This window comes from Molossus molossus, unplaced genomic scaffold, assembly GCF_014108415.1.
Source record: "Molossus molossus isolate mMolMol1 unplaced genomic scaffold, mMolMol1.p scaffold_m16_p_2, whole genome shotgun sequence".
In the NCBI taxonomy this organism is placed as follows: Eukaryota; Metazoa; Chordata; class Mammalia; order Chiroptera; family Molossidae; genus Molossus; species Molossus molossus.
In genome coordinates, this window is record NW_023425355.1 from 64,418,234 (window position 1) to 64,443,794 (window position 25,561).

Below are 25,561 nucleotides of genomic sequence, written 5' to 3' on the forward strand. Positions count from 1 at the left end.
TACTCAGACTGTTATGTTCACTATATTCCATAAATAGGTGAAATCATGTGATATATGTCTTTACTGCTTGACTTGTTTCACTTACGATAGTACTTTCCAGGACCCTTCATGTGGTCTCAAAGGATAAGAGATCGTTCTTTCTTACAGCTGCATAGTACTCCATTGTGTATATGTACCACTTATTTTTTATCCATTCGTCTACTGATGGACACTTGGGCTGTTTCCAGATCTTAGCTATTGTAAATAGTGCTGCTACAAACATGGGGGTACATATATTCTTTCTGATTGGTGTTTCAGGCCTCTTAGGGTATATTTCTAGAAGTGAGATCACTGCGTCAAATGGCAGTTCAATTTTTAATTTTTTGAGGTAACACCATATTGTTTTCCATAGTGGCTGCACTAGTCTGCATTCTCACCAGCAGTGCACTAGAGTCCCCTTTTCTCCACACCCTTGACAACACTTGTTGTTTGATGATTTGTTGATGGTGGGCATTCTGACAGGTGTGAGGTGATACCTCATTGGAGTTTTAATTTGAATCACTCTGATGATTAGTGATGTTGAGCATGTCTTCATATGTCTCTTGGCCATTTGTATGTCCTGTTTGGAGAGGTGTGTATTCAGCTCCTCTGCTCATTTTTTAATTGGGTTTTTTGTTTTCATTATGTTGAGTTGTATGAGTACTCTACATAATTTGAAAATTAACCCCTTATCTGGTATATCACTGGCAATTATATTCTCCCTTACAGTGGGTTGAGTTTTCAATTTGATGTTGTTTCTTTTGATGTGCAGAAGCATTTTAGTTTGATGTAGTCCCACGTGTTCATTTTCTCTTTTGTGTCTGTTGCCTTAGGTGATGTATCAATAAAAATTCTGCTGCATATGATATCCAAATTTTTGTTGTCTACATTTTTGTTTAGAATTTTTATAGATTCACGGGTCACATTTAAGTCCTTTATCCATTTTGAGTTTATTTTTGTGTATGGTGTAAGTTGATAGTCGTTTCATTTATTTGCATATAGCTGTTCAATTTTCCCAACACCATTTATTAAAGAGGCTGTCGTTACTCCATTGTATGCTCTTGCCTCCTTTGTCAAATATTAAATGAGCATAATGTCTTGGGTCCATTTCTGGGTTCTCTATTCTGTTCCACTGGTCTATATGCCTGTTCTTGTGCCAGTCCCAGGCTGTTTTGATTACAGTTGCTTTGTAGTATAACCTGATATCTGGTATTGTGATTCCACCTACTTTGTCCTTTTTTTTCAAGATTGCTGTGGCTATTTGGGGTCATTTTTGGTTCCATATAAATTTTTGAAGTATTTGTTCTAGTTCTGTGAAATATGTCATCGGTATTTTGTTGGGAATTGCATTGAATCTATAAATTGCTTTGGGTAATATGGATATATTAATGATGTTAGTTCTTCCAATCCATGAACTAGGTATGTGCTTTCACTTTTTTATCTTTTAATTCTTCGGTTAAGTTTATTTCTAGGTATTTTAAATTTTTTTTTTCTGCAATGATAAATGGGATTGTTTTTAAGTATCTCTTTCTGTGAGTTCATCATTGGTGTATAAGAATTCCATCAATTTCTTGACATTAATATGGTATCCTGCTACTTTGCCAAATTTGTTTATTAAATCTAGTACATTTTTAATGGAGTCTTTAGGGTTTTCTACGTATAATATCATGTCATCTGAAAATAATGCCAGTTTTACACTCTCCTTTCCAATTTGGATCCCTTTCATTTTTTCTTCCTGTCTGACTGCTGTGGCTAAGACTTCCAGTACTATGATAAATAAGAGTGGCAAAAGTGGGCATCCCTGTCTTGTTTCTGTTCTTAAAGAAAATGTTTTTTTCTTTCTGCCCATTGAGTGTTATGTTGGCTGTAGGTCTTTCATATATGGCCTTTATTGTGTCAAGATATGATCCCTCTCTTTCCACATTGCTGAGTGTTTTGACTAGAAATGGATGCTAAATTTTGTCAATTGTGTTTTCAGCATCTATTGATATGATCAGGTGGTTTTTATTCTTAATTTTGTTTATGTGCTGTATTACATTTATTGATTTGAGAATATTGTACCAGCCTTGCATCCCTAGGATACATTCTACTTGGTCATGGTGAATAATTTCTTTTGATGTATTGCTGAATCCGATTTGCTAGTATGTTGTTCAGAATTTTGGCGTCTATGTTTATCAGGGAAATTGGCCTGTAGTTTTCTTTCTTTGTAGTGTCTTTTTCTGATTTTGGAATTAGAATTATGCTGGCCTCATAAAATGAGTTTGGAAGTCTTCCTTCTTCTTGAATTTTTGAAATAATTTGAGGAGAATGGGTGTTAGTTCTTCTTTGAATGTTTGGTAAAACTCCTTTGTGAAGCTATCCAGGCCTGGGCTTTGGTTTACTGGGAGAGTCTTGATTACATCTTCAATTTCCTTAGTTGTTATTGTTCTGTTCAATTTTTCTACCTCTTTCCAGTCCAGTTTTGGGAGGTTGTGTGTTTCTAGAAATTTGTCCATTTTGCTTAGATTGTGGAATTTGTTGCCATATAAATGTTCATAGTAGCTGTTAATGTTCTTTTGTATTTCTGTGGTGTCAGTTATAACTTCTCCTCTTTTATTTCTTATTTTGTGTATTTGGGTTCTCTCTCTTTGTTTCTTGGTGAGTCTTGCTAAGTGTCCGTCAATCTTGTTTATCTTTTCAAAAAACCAGCTCTTTGTTTCATTGATCCTTTGAATTGGTTTTTTTGGTCTGCATGTCATTTATTTCTGCTCTGATCTTTACTATTTCCTTTCTCCTACTTGCTCTGGGGTATTCTTTCTGTTTGCTTTCTAGTTTTTTACGTTGTTAGGTTAGATAGTCTATTAGGAATTTTTTTGTTTTTGTTTCATAAGGTAGGCCTGTAGTGCTATGAACTTCCCTCTCAGAACTGCTTTTGCTGCATCCCATAGATTTTGTGTTGTTGTGTGTTCATTTTTATTGGTTTCCAGGAATTTTTAAATTTCTTCCTTGATCTCCTCGGTAACCCATTCGTTGGTTAATAAGATGCCATTTAGCTTCAATGTGTTCAAATGTCTTTGCATGTTCTTGTGCAATTGATTTCTAGTTTCATGCCATTGTGATCTGAGATGATACTTGATATGATTTCAATCTTCTTGGGTTCGTAGAGACTTATTTTGTGCTCTAACATGTAGTCTATCTTTGAGAATGTCCCATGTGCACTTGAGAAGAATGTGAATTCTGTAGTTTTGGGGAGTAATTCTCTGTAGATATTTATTAAATCCATTTGGTCTAGTGTTTCATTTAGAGTCTCTGTTTTCTTGCCAATTTTTTGTCTAGAGGATCTATCTAGTGGTGTCAACAGGGTGTTGATGTCCTCTGCTATAATTGTATTGCTGTCGATTTCTCCTTTGAAGTCCTCTAGAATATTATTAATATATTTCGGTGCTTCTATATTGTGTGCATATATTTTTTGTTTGTTTGTTTGTTTTATCCTCACCTGAGGATATTTTTCCATTTTTTGTACAGATAGAGTGGGAGGGAGAGAGAGAGGAAGGGAGAGAGAGAGAGAAACATCGATGTGAAGGGACACATCGAGTGGCTGCCACCCGCACAACCAACCAGGGCCGGGGACAAACTGCAACCGAAGTACATGCCCTTAGCGGGAACCGAACCTGGGTCTCTCTGGACCGCAGGCCAACGCTCTAACCGCTGAGCCAAACTGGCCAGGGCGCATATATGTTTTTTAAGGTTATATCTTCCTGTTGGATAGATCCTTTCGATATTATGCAGTGGCCTTCTTCATCTCGAATTATGGCCTTCATTTTGAAATCTATTTTATTAAATATGTGTATTGCTACCCCAGCTTTTTTTTTGCTTTTCGTTTGCTTGGAAGATTTTTTTCCATCCCTTCATTTTCAACCTATGTCAGTGTTTTGTTGTAAGGTGGGTCTCTTGTAAACAACATATACATGAGTCATGCTTTCTTATCCAATCAGCTACTCTGCGTCTTTTTATCAGAGCATTAAGTTTATTGGCATTTAAGGTGATTATTGATATGTACTTATTTATTGCCATTTTTGTTTAGTGTGGTTATATTTTTCTTCCTATTTCTTGTACTAATTACAGCAGTCCTTTTTAGCATTTCTTGCAGTGCTGGTTTGGTGCTAATGTATTCCCTTATCCTTTTTCTTTGTCTGGGAAGCTCATTATTTGACCTTCTATTTTTAATGACTGCCTTGCTGGGTAGAGTAGTCTTGGATTCAGATCCTTGTTTTTCATGACCTTGATTACCTCATGCCATTCCCTTCTGGCCTGTACTGTTTCTTGAGAGAAATCAGCTGAGAGCCTATGGGGGTTCCTTTGTAGGTAACCTCTTGCTGCTTTTAGGATTCTCTCTTTGTGTTTAATTTTGGGCATTTTAATTACTATGTGTCTTGGTGTGGGCTTGTTTGGGTTCTTCTTACTGGGGGTTCTCTGTGCGTCTTCTACTTGAATGCCTTCTTCCTTCATCAAATTAGGAAATTTTTCTGGCACTATTTCTTCAAATATATTCTCTAACCCTTGCTCATTTTCCTCTTCTTCACGGACTCCTATGATGTGAACATTATTATGTTTCCAGCTGTCCCACAGTTCTCTTAAGCTTTTTTTTCTGTTTTTTAAATTCCTTTTTTAAGTTTTTTTCGTTTTCTGATTGGTTGATTTTTTTCTACCCAATCTTCTAATTCACTATTCCAGTCCTCAGCTTCCTCTACTCTGCTGTTTACACTTTCCAATGTGTTCTTTATTTCTGATATGTCACTCTTGATTTCTTCTTGTTGGTTTATAATTTCCAGTTGGTTAATTTTCAACATCTCTATGTCCTTACTCATGCTGTTGAGCTTCCTCAAGGTCATGGCTCTGAATTCTAGTTCTGTTAGCTGGCTTAACTGCACCTCATTTATCTCATCTTTGGTAGAGGTCTCTTGTTCTTTCATTTGGCTTTTGTTTCTGTGTTTCACCATTTTGGCTATCACAGTGGGCTTTGGAGCCTGCCAAGTTTTTTCCTGTGGGTGTTGGTGTTCTGCTGTTTGTGGCTCCCTCTCCTGTGTTTGGATGAGTGAGGGAGGACCCGGTTTAAACACCACTGTCAAGTCTTACTTTCCTGGTTAGAGTTGCAAGCCCAGGAGTGGTAAGGTTTCCTCTAGCTTTTTGCCTGGAGGTTATCAGTAGCTGTTACTTGAAGAGTTTTGGGTTGTCAGTTGAATGAAAAACTCCCTCAGGTGCTCAGCATATGGAAATTTCCCAAGGGTGGGGCAGATGCTGGTTGTTAGCTTCAATTTGCATTTCAATGGCCCACCTGTGTGGGGTTGAATCTGCGAAGGAGGGGCCGCTGCCTCTCCCCAGAGCCTTTGGAAGGAGCAGGATGGCCGCTGTCCTGCGTGGCTGCAACTCACATTAAGCTCTGAGCCCCCTCCAAATCCCGAGTGTCCCCACACAGTTCCAGTCCAGTTGCCCTCCCTCTGCAGGACCCCAAGGTGAGTGGCTGTGGCTTTTAGCATCTGTCCTAGCTTTGCACTGTGGAACCGCTTGGGAGTTAAACCTGAGGACACTGCTCACAGCTAAGGGTGCTGCTGTCTGTGGACTCCCAGCCCTCTCTTGCACCTTCAGAATCCTACCAGGATCGAGTCAGTGTCCCTGGTAATATGTTCCTCACAAGCTGCTTTTCTGCTTCTTTTTCCCATTGATTTGTCTGTGTTTTAGTTATAGTTCCAGTTTGGTCCTGGGAGACGGTCTGTGTAGCTTCCATTCAGTCCCCCGCCATTTTGGAATCTTCTCCAGAAGTTTTTGATATATTTTGGTGCTCCCATATTTGGTGCATGTATGTTTACCAGGGTTCTATTCTCTTGTTGGATTTGTCCTTTTAATATTATGTAGTGACCTTTTATGTCTCTTATGGCCCTTGTTTTGAAGGCTATCTTTTCAGATATGAGTATTCCTACACCAGCTTTTTTTCATTTCTGTTTGCTTGGAAAATTTTTTTCACTTTCATTCTGGTTGAGTCTTTTGTTGTGAGGTGGGTCTCTTGTAGAAAGCATATGATTGGGTCATGTTTTCTTATTCAATCAGCTGCCCTATGTCTTTTCATTGGAGCATTTAATCCATTTACATTTAAAGTAATTATTAATAGATAGTTATTAGCTGCCATTTTAATGTTATGTCTGTGTCCCTCTTCCCTCCCCCGTTTCTTCTTCTTCTTACAGTAGTCCCTTCAGGATTTCTTGCAGTGCTGGTTTGGTGGTGGTAAATTCCTTTAGCTTTTTTTGTTTTTAATCTTTGAAGCTCTTTATTTCTCCTTCAATTTTGAATGATAGCCTTGCTGGATAGAGTAGTCTTTGATTCAGTCCTTTGCCTTGCATTACTTTGCACATTTCATGCCACTCCCTTCTGGCCTGCATCATTTCTATTGAGAAATCAGCTAACAGTCTAATGGGAGCTCTCTTTTCGCTAACTTTCTGTCTCTCTGTTGGTTCCTTTAAGATTATTTCTTTGTCTTTAATGTTTGTCATTTTTTATTATGATGTGTTTAGCTGTGGGTCTTCTGGGGTTCATCTTGCTCCAGACTCTCTGTGTTTCCTGGACTTATTTGACTTTTTTCTTTACCAGTTTAGAGAAGTTTTCTATCATTATTTCTTCAAACAGGTTCTTTATTCTTTTCTCTGATTCTTCCCCTTTCGGTATCCCTATAATAAGAATATTGTTATGTTTTGTGTTATCCCATAGCTCTCTTAAACTTTCCTCCTGCTTTTTAATTTTTTTTCCATTTGATGCTCTATTTGAGTGTCTTTCTCTACCTTGTCTTTTAAGTCACTGATTCAGTTTTCAGCTTCTTCTAATCTACTATTGAGCCCTTCTAAGGTATTTTTTATAACAGCTATGTCATTCTTTATTTCCTCTTGATTTTTATGCATAGCTTCTACCTCTTTTTTTAAGCTGAAGTAGTTCCCAGTGAACTCTTCATAATTATTATTGTTTGTAGTTCTCACCAAATGTTTGAGGACCCTTAAAGTCATTGCTTTGAATTCTTTATCTGACAAGTTACTGTCCTCTATCTCCTGTAGTTTATTTTCTGGTGATCCCTCTTTTTCCTTCCTTTGGGTGTCGTTTCTTTGTTTCCCCATTTTAGCCAATGTTAGCTCTAGACCCACTGAGGGATGTTTGAATGTGTATGCAGCTCACTGTATATAAAATAAGGCTACTGCACCTCCCAGACAGTTCTGTTTTGTGTCTCCTCTTGCCTGCTGTGGATCCTGGAGGATTGACTACTAGGGGCTGGTATTAGTGTGTCCTAATATGTGCTGCTGCTGGCTCACGTGAGCTGCTCTGGAGCTGTATTTCCAGCTGTTCACTGGAGCCACCTGTAGCTGTATAGCTCAGGCCCTGTTGGAGCCATGCTCCTTGCCTGTACTGTGGGCAGCTGGATCACACAGTCCTTTTGGAGACCTAACTCCATACCTACCTTGTGGGTATCTGGGTTGCACAGGCCTCTCTGGTGCCCCTGCACATCACTCAGGCAGCTGAATTGCACAGTCCCTTTGGAGACCCCACTCTATGCCTATCTTGTGGGCATCTGGGTCACACAGGCCTCTCTGGTGCCCCCACACCCCACACGTCCCATGAGCAGCTGGATTACACCAGTCCCTCTAGGGTTCTGGCTTCCCATGGCTCTTGTTGGCTTTTGGGTAGCACAGGCCTATGTGGAGCCCCAGGTCTCGCCGCTGGAGCCTGGGGAGTGCTGCTGTCCCATGGGGCTCAACTCCTGCTCAGCCTTTGTTATAGTTTTTAGGTATGGGTCTCAGCTGCTGGTCTGTGCTTCTGTTGCCTGGAATGGACTCTGCTCCCGAGCCTCTGTTGTTGGGGGTATATATCAACTCTGATCAGGCTGCTACTGTAGAGGATGGTGCTGGGCTCCCTGCCATTCTGTGACCCACACCTTGGCAGCTCCACTACTGTGCACTGGTCTGTGTTGACATAGGGTGTCCTCTGGTCTCATGGTACTGTGTGCACTAGTAGGCTCAGGTTGCTGGGCCCTAGCTGCTCCCACTGCCTCCTCCCAGGGAAGACCTGGCATCTTCCAAAATGGTGGGACCTGTCCACAGTGCAGGGAGAAGCGCCCTGAAGGGCCACTTACCATGGTAGCTGGCTGCTCCATTCCACAGCACAGAAACCTTTTGTCTGAGTCTCTGCACTGCACGAGTTTGGTTGTCCACCTTCACATCCACTCTCACCCTCTCGCACTCTCACCCTACCTCTGGTCCTGCTTGTAGCCATCTAGCAACAAATTTGGCTTCTTAATTTGTTTTTATTTCTCCCTTTCCTCTTATTTTCTGGAGTTTTCTTTTCCCTAGTTTCCTCTTACTCCTTGTGTCTCTTTTTTTGTAGTCCATTATTCATTTTCTTCTCTATCTTTTCCTTTCTCTCTCTCTCTTTTTATCCCTGTCTCCATTTCTTTTTCTGTTTCTCTGTCTGTTGCCCATTCTTTTCATCTCTCTGTCAGCCCCTTTTGTGCTTTGTCTTCCCCAAAGATGCTTCAAGCATCAAGAAAGAGTTTTCCTTTTCTAACCTGAGCTGGGCTGTGGGTGGATGGCTTTCATTATCTGTCTTCTCAATGAATGGGGGGGTGGGTTGTTGCTGTTCCTTGGAACCTAACCAAAACATCCTTGCTCCCTACCCTCAGGACTCTGATTGCAAAATTACACTGTGACTCCAGCTACTGCTAGCATTCTCTGCAGGTTCCATGCAGAGCAATGAACCCCCAGGTAAGGTGGGAGAATTCATCAGCTGCCGGACAGGGCTAAGGATTTACTCTTGAGAAATAATACATATCTGAATAATTGATCACTCCAATTCCCTGAGACCATTTGTCTTAGCATTTAAATGGCACCGGAATCCAGGGGCAGAGCCAGGACTCTATCCCAGTTTCATTAGTGGATGAATAGGGTAGAATAATAATATTAAAGATTATGATAAGGAATGCTTTGCATTTGCATGGTGCTTTTAAACTTTATAACTTTAGAGGAGGTTAACCGCCCTTGGCTCATCACTTTAGAATCTCACACTGTGGATCTTGCTTGCAAATTCAGAAGCAGGGGATTTTAAGTGACTCAACAAGTTATTTAGCCTTTTACTGGCAAAAATGGGAGGAAAACTCTATTTTTATGGCTTCCTGAGACTTTCCTCTATATGCTAGGTGGTCTTCTGATCTCCATGCATCACTGTTCTATCTGGGAAAGGGAAGCCATCACTGAGAGACAGTAAATTGTAAACGCTCATTGTCAGTTAGATCTGGGCTTGAATTCTAGCTGTGCATTAGCCAACTGTGTGTTTTTGGGTGGATTAGTTACTCAGAACCACAGTTTCCTCCTCTATAAAACAGAGATCCTAATACAACCTCCTCATAGGACTGTTATGAAGATGAAGATATATTATGCATGTAAAGTGTTTAATATAGTGCCTGGCTCATGGTAAACGCTCTATGAGTGTTAGCTGTGATAACTAGTACTGCCTAGTACTAGTAAGAATGCTGAGCAAACTCATGCAAATGTATGAGAAAATTGGAATGGGGGAAGTGAAAAGATAATTGATGAGGCAGCTTCCACTGAGGTGTCCCTGAGGCTATCAATGGGGGAAGGGAGCTGGAAGGGTGAATTCTAATGGTGGGAGGAGCTAAGGATTCTTCTTGGGCTGGGAGGACTGGGAGCCTTCTGGGGTTCTAAAAACAGTCTCAAAGAAGGGAGGAGATTAGACATCTGAGTTCAGGCCCTGAACTTGTTTCAACATTATGTTGCTCAGCAGGATCAATTGTTGGCTGTCAATTCCAGCTGCCTAACGTTCTCCTTCTCAGGATCTCAGATGTCAGCTTCCCTGTGGCAGTTCTCTTCCATAAAAGTTGAACAGAGGACTATTTCTTTTCTTCCTCTGGGGAATCTTGAAGCCAAAAGTATTTGCAGAAGGCCAGCAAAAACTAAAACTAATAAAATCATGTGCAGAAGCCTTTTGTGTAAATGGAAGTTCACTGTACAAATGTAAGAATGATTATTAATATTCCCAATAATAACAGCAACAATAAATCTTTAGAGATTGTTCTATGGAGTGTGGCTGCTAGAAATTGATACATCATCTCAGATGGCAAGACGCATCCCCAAGGTCCATCTGCATGCAGAATTATAGCTCACATTCTTTTCCCCCTTTACTGGACCTCATCTTCCCTGGATCACACACATAATTCAGCCTTTATTGAAATGATTCTGATGCTACTAAGACTCTCTGGAGATTGGGTGCTGTGTGGAGGTATGTAGTGTGAGCTACTGACTTCATGCTGTGGCAAGAGGAGAAACTGATACATCTTCTAAGCACCAAGGGCTCAATTCCTTTGTCAAAGCCTGATGGTTTATTAATACCTCTAATGAAGAGAGCCCTGTGCTTATCAATTGACAAGTATTTAGTGATAACCCTCCATGGAGGATCTAAAGAGGTTTGGGACAGCTGACAATGTGGTTGAGGAGAGAGACCACAGACATAAAGATTATTGAAAATACAGAGCAGTCCCTTCATCAAATAAATGCAAGTAGCTAGAGCAAAGTGGAAAAATATTAAGATACAGAGTCAGGAGCACTGATGTCACAATCTCTCTGAGCTTTGGTTTCCCTATCCTCTTGGAAAGGCAGCCTAATGGCATTGAGAGATCAACTTAGCTACTATAAGACACAATTACCTTATGTATAAATTGGAGTATAATAGTAGCCCCTACCCCATAGGGTGGTGGTGAGAATTAAATAAAAGCACACTTGTAAAACACTAAGCATAATGTCTGGCACATGATAAACACTCAATAATTAGTTCCTACTATTATATTATGCCAGGGGGTGGGGTGGGTGAAAAGTAGGGAACATTTGGAAATAGAAGAGTTTTATTTTTTTCTTTAGATCTTTATATGCCTGACATTATAGTTCATAGGCATGCAAATTCAAAAAAAAACTTATATGTAAACAATAATTATTATATTGCTCTGTGATAATTTTATATGCCTTTCCAGAATTTCTCACTACATTTGGTATGATCAAATTTACAGAACAGTGAATAGAAGGGGAGGTAAATTATATACTCTTTGTGATCTTGGGTACCTCTCTGAGCTTCAGTTTTCTCATCTGTAGAATGTGGCTAAGAACACCTACTTTGCAGGGCTGTTGCGAAAATTTAATTAAAATGTGTATAAAACATTTGGCACATAATAGGCAGAAAGCAAAGCTTTATTCCCCTTCTCTTTTCTTAAAAATAGGAATAATAAAGAATCAAACTCACTGGGATATTACAAATATGAAGTCAGGCAAATATATAGGAAATGTTTGTAAACCCTAATAACAATCTTTACAGAACATTTGTTATGTACCAGGCACTGTGCAATTAACAAACATTAATCAATTAGGTAAACATTTATTAAGTTGTCTCCTATATGAAGTATACTGTTTTTTTGGTGCTATGAGTGATCCAGAGACATCAGGGACATTAGAATGGATGATTCCCTCCACACAAAATGGTATTAAGAACAGGACCTTGAAGGATGCTCCCATTTAGGGTAACAGGAGAATGCACAATCAGAAGGAGAAATCACTGATGAGAACACTAGTATAGCACTGCGTCCTCAGAGCCAAGGGTCAAGTTTCAATAAGTGGAGAACAATTCACAATGTAACATTTTGCAGAGAAAGCAAATGAAATTAAGACATAGATGTGTCCCTTTGGATTATGCCTCCAAAAGGACATTGGTAGCTGCAGTAAAAGGAATCTCAGTAGAGTGTGTGTGTATGTATGTGTAGAGGGAAGAAGTCACCATATTGATGTGGACTGATAAATGACTGTATGGTAAGAAGTGAGGAGAGCAACTCTACACTACTCTGGGAAGTTGTTAAGGAATAAGACTGAGAAAAAGAAGGTTGGATGATAACTAGAAGTGAACTCAGGGTCACAGAAGGGCTATTTTTATATAAGAGAGTTTAACATTTTTTTTAGGCTATGGGAAAGAATAAGCCCATAGGGAAAGAAAATATGAATAAACATAAGAGAGAAAGGTTTACTGAACAGGCAGAAGAAGCCTGCGAGATGAGACCTTGGAGGTACAGCTAAGGGAAGAATGACTTTCAATCAATAAGGAGAAAGGGATCATGGGGGAGGAAATGCTGCCAAGTGTCCAAGAGGACTGAGGACTGACAAGGGGCCAATGCACCTAGAATTAGGAAGCTATGAAGGGCTTCAGTAGTGGGTGTGGAGTGGGAAGAAGTAAAATAGTGAGTGGAAGGCACAGACTATACAATTGAGAAATTTAGCAGACAAGTGCAGGTAGAGAAAGGCTGAGGAAAAAAAGTTTTATGGGGAAGGCTGAGATGTGTGTAGGCAGAGGGAAAGAGTCAGTGAAAGGGGATAGGCTGAAGGGACAACAGTGACAGGCTGAAGTGGCAACAGCAGGAAGGGCTGAGTATCAGTAAGGCAGGTGCCAGAAAGGCTCCTTTCTTTGAGGTTGAAATGAAGGAGAAAATAAAAACAAAACAAAAACTAAAACAGAGAGGACAAAGTTCTGCATTCATCCCTTGAACCTGGACTTGGGCATGAATATCACTACTCCTGACCCCATACCTTTCAGAGTATCTCACTATCACTGAGTAGATTTGAGGAACAATCTCTGAGGATAGCAAGGTATATAATTTGGGGGAATATACTGGTGGCTCTCTCCCTAGGTAGACAAGAAGAAGCTGTATCCCCAGTCCCAGGATACTGGGCCCCAGAGTGTGGCCCAGCTAGGGAAGCCTGCCATCTATGTCCTATAGCCATGCCACACAGTCTCTTTTTCCCCTATTTTCTCCTTGAAATCGCCAACCCAGAGCCCCTCTTGAAATCAAAGTCAGGGTCCACAGTCACTATGAGATTTGATTTCTCCTGTTATTTGCTAAGGCACTGAGGGTCCAGAATCCTGTGATCCAGCAAATGTTACCAAGGACGAAAGAAGGGCTTTTTGAATATAATCTGGTCTTCAGCTTTTTGACCTGCACACACAACCTGTAAAATGTGTCATATGACCGTAGTGCCACTTGATCTAGCCTCAGCTATGGCCCCTTCTTCCAGCACGGCTGCTCTCTGGTCCTCAGAAGATATAGCTCTGATGGTCTCTCTTTTTCTTTCCCCCTACCTTACAGTCTGATTTGGAGTGTGAAATGGCAGGGCAATTATAAACCCTGGGTGGGTGAAAGTAGGAGATGGTGCTGGGTCCCAAAACTCAGGAGAGGAGACCTTGGGTGAGTGACAGACCCAAAGCAACTTGGAAGATAGTCAACCCTTAGCACCTTTTGCCCTGGGACCAGCCTTTAGTGTTCATATACTAGCCTTGGTGCCAGGAATGTAGGAATACAGGGGAGAAGGACAAACAACTAATTAACTAGGGAAAACTAAGGCTCTACAACTAGCCCTGAGTTCCTATTTAAGACTTGAGTTGTCCCAGGATTGAGTTATAGTGGAGAAAGACTTATCTGCATTGACAAATTTCAGTGAAAAAACAGGTGATTAAAATGAGAAAAGTGGACTTCCTGTCAAGATGGTGCATAGGTAAACGTGGTATACACCTCCTCCCACAACCACATCAAAATTACAACTAAACTACAGAACAACCATCATTCAGAACCATCTGAAATCAAGCTGAATGGAAGTTCTACAACTATGAAATTAAAGAAGAAGCCACATTGAGACTGGTAGGAGGGGCAGAGGCATGGACCGGCTGGTCCCACAGCCACGTGTGGCAGATAAAAATCAGAAGGCATACCTCGGCTGGGAAAGTCCTCCCTGGGGAGCAAGGGGTTCCCATCCCACATCAGGCATTCCAGCTCAGGGTTCCAGTACCAGAAAGAGAAGTCCCCCTTAACTTCTCACTGAAAACAAAACAAAACAAAACAAAACAAAACAAAACAAAACAAAACAAAAACAGTGGGAACTGAGGCTGAGGAAGGTTGAGGCTGCTGGAGTCCCTAGGCAGTTCCTTTTAAAGGGCCCACACATGGACTTACTTGGACCCAAATTTCAGGCCCACTCAAGCTGTATTCAGTGACTTTACCAGTAGATTGGCCTATCTTGGCTCTTGCTTCAGATTTTCCTCAATTCTCTCAAACAAACAGCATCTGGCCTCAGCGAGCCCCCTACCTCCAGCTACCTGGGCCGGGCCGTGGAACTAGAAGAAGCCAGCCTTGGTTCACAGTTTGGCTTTGCCTGGGTACCTCCAAGACCAGCACAAGAAGCAGCCATCTGTAGATCGCCGTGTAGCTTATGCCTGGTGGCCCAGGTAGAACACATGCAGAGGCTGACCTTGTCCCAGAGCCAGCACACCCAGTGGACAGCTTCAGGCTATGTCAAAGCACCACCATCCAACTACCTCCATAAGTGACACACTCAAGGAGTGGATTCAGTGGGTACCAGAGCACTGCTGAAGTAAGTCTTGCTCTGTGTTGTGGCCCCTGCACAGTTGATCCTCCAAGGTAGTCAGAGGTCAGTGGTCAGTGGGTACAGCCAGTCTTTGCAGATGATCATCCTGAGTCAATCCCTCCCATTGACATACTAACAGTGATCAAGACTAATTATAATAGAAGGGTAGACAGTCCACACGAGGAGTACACCTCGAGGGTCCAGCTGGAGTGACCTGGGAAGCTGTGCCACTGGAGCCTACAAGATTCTTACTACAATAGGCCACACTAGGAAGCCTAGGAGACATAACAACTCTACCTAATACATAGAAACAAACACAGGGAGGCAGCCAAAATGAGGAGACAAAGAACCATATCACAAGTGAAAGAACAGAACAAACTCCAAGAAAAGAAGTAAATGAAACAGAGATAAGCAATTTAACAGGTTAGCCCTGGAAGATTTGGCTCAGTGGTCATACCAGAGAGGCCCAGGTTTGGTTCCTGCTAAGGGCATATACCTTGGTGGCAGTTTGTCCCCAGCCTTGGTTGGGGTTGTGTGGGTGGAAACTACTCGATGTGTCTCTGTCACATTGATGTCTCTCTCTTTCTCCCTCTTCCTCCCTCTCTCTCTCCCCCACTCTATCTCAAGATAAATGCAAAAATGTTCTCAGGTGAGGATAAAAAAAAGTAATCTAACATTCAAAACACTGGTTATAAGAGTGCTCAATGAACTTAGTGAGAACTTCAAAGAACTTAGTGAAAATGTCAAGGATCTTAGTGATAACAACAAGAGCATAAAAAAAATGACCAGTCAGAAATGAAGGATGTACTAACTGAAATAAAGAATAATTTACAGGGAATCAATAGTAGAGTAAGTCAAGCTAAGAAGCAAACCATCCGTTTGGACTATAAGGAAGCAAAAAATACCCAATCAGAACAACAACAACAACAAAAAATGAGGATAGTATAAGGAGCCTCTGTGACAACTTCAAGCGTAACAACAGTCACATCATGGGAGTGCCAGAAAGAGAAGAGAGAGATCAATAAATTGAAACCCTACTTGAAACAATAATGACAGAAAACTTCCCTTCCTTGGTGAAGGTAACAGACATACAAGTCCAGGAAACACAGAGAGTGCCGAACAAGATGAAGCCAAAGAAGTCCACATCAAGACACATCATCATAAAAATGCAAAAGGTTAAAGACAAAGGGATAATCTTAAAAGCAGCAGGAGCAAAGCAGTTAGTTACCTACAAGGGAGCTCCCATAAGACTGTCAGCTGACTTCTCAAAAGAAACTTTGCACACCACAAAGGAATGGCACGAGATATTCAGAGTGATGAAAAGAAAAAAACCTACAACCAAGATTATTCTATCTTGCAAAGTTATGATTTAGAATTGATGGACATATAGAGAGTTTCCCAGACAAGGAAAATCTAAAGGAGTTCATCACCACCAAAGCAATATTGTATAAAATGTTGAAGGGTCTTCTTGAAGAAAAAAATATATATATAAACAATAAAATGGCAATTAATTTATATCTGTCAACAATTGAATCTACAAAGAAAATGAACAAGAAGAACAGAAACAGACTCAGATACAGAGAACTTTTGTGTGTGTGTGTGTGTGTGTGTGTGTGTGCCAGATAGGAGGGGGCTGAGAGGATGGGTGAAACAGTGAAGGAATTAAGAAGTATAACCTGGTTGTTAGATGGATGAACCTCAAAGGAAAGGGGGTAGGGAGGGTGGGAAGAGATAAAGGAAAGAACTTCTATGCATAAATGCATAACCAATGGACACAGACAATAGTGTGGGGAAGGCAGGAGGGGGACAGGAGTGGGGTCAATGGGGAAAAAGGGAGGGGAGACATCTGTAATATATTCAACAATAAAGATAAGTTTAAAAAGAAAAAAAAAGCCCTGGCTGGTTTGGCTCAGCGGTTGGAGCATTGGCCTGCGGACCAGAGAGTCCAGGATTTGGTTTCCACTAGGGGCATGTACCAAAATATAAATGAATAAAAGAAAGAAAGAAAAAGAAAGAAAGAAAGAAAGAAAGAAAGAAAGAAAGAAAGAAAGAAAGAAAGAAAGAAAGAAAGAAAGAAAGAAAGAAAAGCTACAGGCTCAGAAATTTCAGCAGTTAGTATGCAAGATAATTGCATTTTCCTGTCCCCTTCTCTCTCCTCCTTGTCTCCTCTCCCCTTTTTCTCTTCTTCCTCTCCTCTTCCTGTCTCCTGCTTGCTCCATCTCCTCCACCCACAGCTACTGATGTGATTTCTCATGATCTACAGTCAAATGCCATTAATACCATCAGGCTCAAAGGGTCCAGCTAAGCTGTCCCATGAACCAATCCTATGAGCATACAGACCAGGAGAAGCAGCAGGCAGACTCCCTTACTCTTTACCCCATCCCCTCAGGGGTAATGGCAGCTAAACTTGTGAACCAGAGTGACTACCTTGAAAATAATAAATCACTTGGGGTTCAAGAGAGGTGAAAATCTCTCCAACAAACAGTGCTCAGGATATTTTGACTTCCTCTACCTTGGTTGTCAATGTTGTATAAGCTACACAAGCTTGGACTGACTGCTTTCAAGGTGCCCCTCTCAGATTTCCAGCCCACCTTTTTCAGAGGGTGGTCATTCATTCCAATGGGATTGAGATGTTATGACATGTCAGTGAGATAACCAGAGCTACACAGCCAAATTGTAAAAGAGTGCTTTATTCACTGGTAGGCTGCAGGGGGCATAGTCTCCCCAAATCAACAGCCCCAATTGTTCTTGCTCAATGGCTTTTAAAGACAGAAGCCACATTCCCCTTGGCTCCCCCTCAGGGTGCAAAAGCGGTTATTACAGAAGCCAATGTAACCATTAGTCACTGGGCTCATGATTTTCAGTTCCTGATACAGTTGTCCCTCGCCTGTATTTGAGCTTCAAATTTCGCAGCTTCACATTTTCGTGGCTTCACTCTTTCACAGTTTTTTTAAATATAGTATAGTCGAAAGTTGAAGTGCAAAGTGACAAGGGATGACTGTATAGTAAATAAAGAATCCTACTTCATGGAAATTCATTTATCATGGGAGAGTCTGAAACTGATAACCAATAAATAAGGGCCAACTGTACTCAGAAACTGCAAGATACATCCCATTACATAGGTCAACCATAACCTTAGACAAAGTTCCTTTACTTTTAGGGGTAATCAACCTATTATTGGAAAAATACCGAGGAAGGTCCACTGCCAATAAAAATGGAGTCACTTAGTTACCTTAGCCAAGGGGCCTAGATAAGAATGGAGTTGCTTAGTCGCCTTAGCTAAGGGGCCTAGATAAGAATGGAGTTGCTTAGTCGCTGTAGCTAAGGGACCTAGATAAGATTAGAACAGCTTAGTCACCTTAGCCAAAGGGCCCAGCTCATTCCCCACTGGTTTTACTAAGAAGTCAAATCATTGACTCTCCTTCCTTAAGAAATAAGAGGTCTAATCCTCTCCTGTTCTGCAGGACCATTTTGGCTAAGGGGTTTTCTAAGTGGCTGAGATCTGTGTCAATTTAGAGGCTGGAGTCCCTTAGATTCTGGTCATTCTTGATTAGGGCAGTAGTGCCCACAGCTCTAGATAGTTGGGGTTTGTCAGCCTTTTAAAATTCATATGTGGATCTCTATTTTTTTAGATAGCCTGTAATAGTAGATATGGTTTCACAACCCCAAGAGGGACATATTCATTAGCATTCAGGCAACTAGCAGTAATCTTGCTGCCTCCTGGATAAATATAAATTTCTATCCCTTGTAATTCTCATTCTGCAGCAGATGTTCTACAGCCCCATGCTGGGGTGTCTTCTAGTTGGGGGTAACCCCTCTGTATGGGACCCAGATCTCAGGGACCTATTGTGATCCCGATGGTCCCTCTCAAGAGGTCACAAAGATCAAGGTTGGAAACAGGTTTTTCTATTCCCTTTGTAGTAACATTTCTTAAGGCCTCCCCAATATTCCATTTCTAAGTTCCCATTTCCATTGGGGCCCAGGTCTATAAGGATTCCCCTGAACAGTCATGACCAGAGAGATTAAGGTCCCGATGAATGCAAGAGTCTTATCTTTAGGGGGTCCCGAGTCTCTTCTGCTGTTCATGTTGTCTTTTCTGCCTTCAGCCGAGAGTGGTTGGAATTCCGTTAACCTTTATTGCTGTTGGGTGGTCAGGATGACAGTGTATGGTCTTTTCCAAGTTGGATTTAGTCCCTGGGCGGTGAACTTCTTTACCCACATGCAGTCCCCAGGCTGGAAGGGGTGAACAGGGTCCGAGGTGGGCACAGGCAGGGTGTCGTGGACGTGCTCATAGACAGCCTTCTGTGAGGACTGCAGGGCCTGTAAGAACTTGAGTAAGGAGAAGTTGTGAATTTCAGCTTTCAATTCTTCTCTGAACTTGGGAAGAATGGAAGGAGGTCTACCATACATAATTTCAGAAGGGGAGAATCCCTTCCGATATGGGGTACATCTCGCCCATTAGAGGATGAGGAGGAACAGAGTGGTCCAGTTTTTAGTTTCTAAAGTAAATTTGGTTAAGTTTTCTTTAAGGTCCTGTTCATGTGCTCTACCTTCCCTAAGAAAGGCAGGGCCATTGTCTGATCCAAGGGTCAGGAGTAGCCTAAACCTGTTACTCCCTTTACTACATTCCAGACTGTTATCCTACCACCAGGAACAAGCTCTCCCTCTCTCACTCAGTGTCCTATTTTCTTCCCTTCTTGAGTATTCCTCCAATGTCCTGTCTTCCTGTAATATGTATGTCCCTTTCTTGTTTCCTTTTTCACCTTTTTACTTCCTCTGTTCTTTCTTTTTTTGCTTATTCCCTCTACTCAATCCTTCTTCAACTTGCACAGACCCTCTGTGACTTTCCTAATCCCTCCCCTGACATGAACCTGAGAACCTGCTCAATCCATCTGCTGTCTGCACATTCCCCAGTTTTCCTTCTCCTCCTTTATACTCAGACCTACACACCTGATTCCCTTCACCTTCTCCCTTTTCCTGTGACCTTACTGGAAATTGCCTGCCTCTCAAAAGTTCAGTAAGCTTGATGTACCTTAAGTGGGTAGTCTGGTGCAGCTGGTTGACCAAAGTCTGACCTAGAGCCTCTGGGACCAACAACCTCCCATCAGACAGTGTCCATCATCTATTGATTTCCTTTATGGCTTGTTTCTGTATGGCTGTCATTTTCTGACATGGTGTATCTCGAGAGGCTCCCATTGGTTTTAGGGCTGCCTCTCAAGCTTCCTGCTCTTCAGTAGATTTCCCTGTGCCTCTATGGAGTTCCCTTTTTTTATGTCCTTCCCTGCTGAGGTTAATAACCCTAGTTCCAGGTAGATGGCGCTATGCACATGCACTGTGGCAAAGACATAATCTGCTGTCAATGTAGATGGTTACCGACTTTCCCTTGCCCCATTGGAAAGTCTGGATTAGGGTAATGAGTTCAGCCCATTGGGCTGAAGTTCCCCTACATAATGACTGAGACTAAATGACATGGTCCAGAGTTACTATTGCTGCCCCAGCATACCTGATTTCTTCCTAGACGTAGTTGCTCCTGTCTATGAATAATACCTCATCTGATGATAGTAGTGGGGCATCCTTGAGGTCTGGGTGGGCTGTCTGCACTGTGTCAATTACCTTCAGGCAATCCTGTAGAAGTTCCTCTGGGTCAACGTCGGGGAGCAGACTAGCAGGATTGATGGCCAAGGTCTTGTAGAACTTCAGGTGGGCTGATTCAGGAGGAGTGCCTGGAGCTGGGTGACTAGAGTGTTTGACATCCAGCATTCCAGAACACTCCAGAGGAGGGCTTTAACCACATGGGGTGCAGTTAAAGCTAACTCTTGCCCTAGAGTTAACTTGTCTGCCTCCTTTACTAGGAGTGCAGTAGCAGCTACTGCTTTTAGGCAGGTCGGCCATCCTGTTGCTACTGGGTCTAGTCTTTTAGATAAGTAAGCTACAGGCCTTTTCCTAGGTCCCAAGTTTTGGGTTAAGACACTCTTTGCCATGCCTCTGGCCTCACTTACATACAAATGGAAGGGTTTTGTGACGTCCAGTAGGGCAAGAGCAGGCACTGAAATTAAGGCCCTTTTTTAAAGTCTTGAAGGCTTTCTGTTCTCTCAGTCCAAGTCAAAGGTAGTGCTTCTTCTCCAATAAATGATATTGTAGCCTGTAACTTTCGGAGGAGATCAAGCCCCAACAGAGGATATGGACATTCAAGCATAACTAAGAAGGAGTGTGTAATGGTGCCCTTTCCAAGATTTACAGTTCTGTTAGTTGTCCAAGGATAGAGGGCAGTCTGACCTGTTGCTCCTTGTACTGATGTCTTCTTAGTTGTTAGTGGACCCAGAGGCTAAGTTAAAACTGAATGTGTAGCTCCTGTATCTATTAAGAAATGAACTGGCTTGCCCCCTACCTGTGTAATGATCCTGGGCTCCCAGGGGCAAAGTTTAAAGGAGCCCTGGGCCCATCTTTCCTCTAAATTAAGGATGGCTGGGGTGTGTGTATTTTCCTTGTCTTTCCTATCTGGTCAATTTGGGCATTCTCGCTTCCAGTGTCCCTTTTTCTTACAGTAGGTGCATTGGTTCTTCCCCAGTCGGGCCCTAGGCATGCTGTCCTGACCTTTCCTCATGTTTCCCTTCCTAGGGTGATCCTTTTCCATGGGCCCTGTTTTTCTTAAGGCTGCTATCACTACCTTTGCTATTCTTTTATCTTGTTTTTCCCCAGGGGTGTCCCTATTATTATATACCTTTAGAGCCATCTCAATCAATTGGGAGTGACTTATTTCTTCAAAATCTTCTAGCTTTTAGAGCTTTTATTCTAATATCTTGGGCTGACTGAGTAACGAAGACCATGTCTATAGCCCACTGGTTTTCTGAAGCATCTGGGTCTATTGGTGTATATACCTGGTATGCTTCACAAAGTCACTCCAGAAAAGCAGCAGGAGATTTCTGCAGTCCTTGAGTCACTTCTGACACCTTGGATAAACTAGTAGGCTTTCTAACAGCCACCTTTAATCTCATTAATAAGAACCAGTGAAAAGTGTCCAGTGAATTATCCCCTGCAGCGAATACCACTGGGGTCCCATCTGGGCCTGAAGGGTAGAAAACATGCCATCAATTCCATCCCTATTTTCCTCTAAGGATCTTCCACTGGGCCCCAAAACTGCTTTTCTGGCCTCTAGTTTAGTGCTATCCTTCTCTTTTGTGGTAAAGAGGGTGTGGAAGATTGATTCTAGGAGGCTGATGAGGGCCTGCAGCTTTTCTGAGTAGGTAGATTCTGTGCTCTCCAGTTATAAAGATCACTTGTGGAGAATGGGACATAGACCATAAATGGCCACCCCCACTACCGCATGCCTGATTGCCAGGTGCCCCTCACTGCCTCCACAGAGTGGGCGGGAGGCTGGAGGTCCAGCGGCTGTGCAGCTGCGGTGGGACCACTCCCCCTACACTGTGCAGCTGTCTGTAGCCGCTTGTGCATTGGGCCTGGGCAGAGTGGCCCAAGGATTATAAGGAGGGGGATTTGCCTCTTCTGAAGGGGTTGGAAGGGCAGGGGTCCCATCCTCAGCTTTCTCTCGGGGCCCAGTTTGGGGCCCACTACCAGTATTTGTGCCCTGGTCTGGAGGGCATGGCTCTTTAACCATGGGGGTGGATGTCTGACTAAATTAAGCCATTGATCAATATAGGGGAACTGGTCCTGGTGTCATAGCTCCCCAGTTACAACATTCTATATTGCCTGCCCAAGTTTAGGGTCAAAGGATCACATGTCAGTCCAGCCCACCCCGAATGTGGGTCAATTTAATTCACAGAAGATCCTTAACTTTCCTTTGGATATTTTTATGCCCTAATCAGATCCTTCCTCAAATCCTCCTCTAAAAATGTTTCAACATGCAACCCAATGGGATCTTCTGGTCATCTAGTCTGCCATCTATGATTAGACTAACTGTAACAAAATTGAGGGAGACACAGTAGAAGGTAGATGAGGACAAAACAAGGGAGGACACACAAGACAGAAACTTTCGATTTGTCTGCCTGGCCGCTCCCCTTGTGGGGATTTTAGGCTTCTCTTGGCAATGGCAGGCTGGTATAATCCACCAGTCTGGATCAGGTTCGCTGGTGGAGACACCAGAATGTCCCCAAGAATCTGATACTGCCCTTAGCCAAATGAGGTAGCCACGGAACAACAGGTAAGGACTCACACAGGCCCCATAACAAGCGCTGTGAAGCACTGTCACTCACACACAATTATATTTACACAATCACACTCCAGAAATGCTCTATCCTGAGCGGCGTTTATGCCGCTTGGGAGGTGATCAGATTCACCTTCCACCCCAGCAGTGGGCCTGAGGGAAAATTTCCTATCCTGAGGGAACAAAATTTTCCAGATCTGAACCCCTCCTAACGTCATAGGGGAATTCCTAGGAGAGGAGAGGCTACACCCTGTCTGGCCCTCTCACTCTCATCCTAATAGACCGGTCACCCAGAACCTACCACTGGAGGCTTTTTACCAGGTATCCTTAAATCTTTTGGGGACGTCTTGGCATCTCCCAACTGCTCATTGGAAACCTAAGTAGGATCTTCAGGGCCCTGGAACATCTCAGGTGGTGCCTCCCTTAAAGACCTCTAGGTGTCTGGCGGCCAGACTTGGAAAGACTCTTTGTCCTAGGCATCTAGCCTAGGGATCTCAATGGGGCCTCTGAATGTTATGATGTGTCAGAGAGATAACCAGAGACACATAGCTGAATTGTAAAGGAGCACTTTATTCACTGGTAGGCTGCAGGAGGCAGAGTCTCTCCAAATCAACAGCCCTGATTGTTCTTCCTCATCCACTTTTAAAGACAGAAGCCACATTCCCTTTTGTCTTCCGCTTAGGGAACCAGTACAATAGTAGGTGCAAAAGCAGTTATTACAGAAGCCAAAATAAGCATTAGTCACTGGGCTCATGATGTTCAGTTCCTGATACTCAGAAACTGCAAGATATATCCCATTACGTAGGTCAACCATAACCTTAGGCAAAGTTGTTTCTTTACTTCTATGGGTAAATCAACCTATTATTTGGAAAAATACCAAGGAAGGTCCACTGCTAATAAAAATGGAGTCATTTAGTTGCCTTAGCCAAGGCGCCTAGATAAGAATGGGGTTGCTTAGTCACCTTAGCTAAGGGTCCTAGATAAAAGTGGCATCACTAAGTTGCCTTAGCCAAGGGGCCCAGCTCGGGCCCAGCTCAGGGCCCAGCTTAGTGACAGGTGCTATCTTCAGGCACCGTCTCTGCCCTCAACAACAGAGACTGTCATTCTCTGCAAATCTCCCAAGCCATGCTGGTCTGAAGAGAGCAAGCCCTGGATGGGGTGGGCATATGACCTTTGAAAAGCCTATAGACTCAAGGTGGAATGACAGTATGATGTAATGAACTGAACCCTGGACTATGAAGCTAGACACTTGGTTTCTAGTTACATTTCAGCCACTAACTTTCTGAACAATGTTGGGTAAATCACTTTCTTTCCATGGTTCTCAATGCCCTTTCCAACCCCCATCCTGGGATATGAGGAGGTTGGACTAGATTATCTCTAATGATACTTGTAGCACTGATAAGTGAACTATGAAATATATATATGAAAAATTTCTAGCTCTGATCAGAATTTTTGGGGGAACTCCTTCTCCATTTTGCTGCTTTGCCACATAATTCCTCACCCTAAATTCCCACTCAATACATGCAACTATTTTCCAGCACTCAAGCTCCATCTGAGACATCAAAACCACTCATGGGCCTAGCTTGTCCTTTCTGCAGAGCTTGTTCTGTGCTTGGGGCTGTGCCATTCTGATGAAGTTCTGAGGTGAAACCCTGTGGGAGAGGATGTGCCATTGACCCCCAGATTTTAGTATTGGCAGGTAGGGTGGCACCTAGGTGAGGAAATTTCCCCAAGTTTATATTTTCAGACTTTTTAATATACAGTATAATTGAAAGAATGGCACAATAAATACTTGTATATACACTCATTAACAATTTGCAAAATTTGGACACTCTCTTTCCTCTGAACGCCCTCTCTCACTTTGAAAGTAGTTTGATGACATCATGAAACTTAAGTATGCAATACTTCAGCATATATATCCTAAAAATAGAAACTTTGGGAAGCTTTGTAAGAGTTCTACAATTCTCAGATAGGTGCAAGCGTCCAATCCAAAGGGGTTCCGGAACTATATGAGATCTAAAGACCACATTTCAGCCTGGATATGGGTAGTGTGAGAAGGAGACAAGCAGAAAAGAAAGAGGCACAGACAGTGATTCAAGTACAGGTTCCAAACCAGAAAAAGAAGGAGAAGACAAGATAGAGGAGTGGGGGTGGGGACAGGGAGAAGGGGAGAAATACTGATCTCAGGCAAGTAAGCCACTTCCCTTCCTCAAGCTTTAGTTTCTTCATCTATAAAATAGGGGTTATGCTAATCTCTGTCCTACCAATCTTTCAAAGCTATATAAGGTTCAGATGTGGAAATTGATATGAGAGTACGTTGGTAGCTAAGGACAACGAGTGATTTGCAGAGGTGACTTTCAGAGTTTGTGAAACTGAGGTCTGGAGGTTTCTAGAAATGGATAGTTCCCTAGCTCAACCCCTAAACTCTTGTTACTTGAAGGCACAGAATTTTCATCTATAATGGAAATTTCAGTGACTTGCATCCTTTGCAGTTTTTCAAAAGCATAAACACACATCCCAATTCTTTCTAGTTCTTTGTTCAGATAAGTCAATTTCCCCTTTTTGATTATGACACAAAACAAAAAGATCACCCCTATAGTTTTTCTTCTTTCTGAATTTTTTTGTGTTCCCACTTAATTTCTATTATTATTTCCCACCTGGTAAAGACTTCTAGAGTTGGAAAATTATCTCAATCTGCCTACTCTTAGTTCAAAGAGCTAAATGTTTTACAAAATTAAGGTGGCATTTAGGATTTTTAACTAGATTTTCTCATTTCATTCATCCAGAAGGGTATGTGTGTGGATGATGCACTTGTCAACTAAAAGAAAATTTTCTGTCTCCTTGGGGACTGAAGTGTAATCATAGTCCTGTTTTCCTGGTATCAGAATGAAAGCTGAATTTCTGAGTG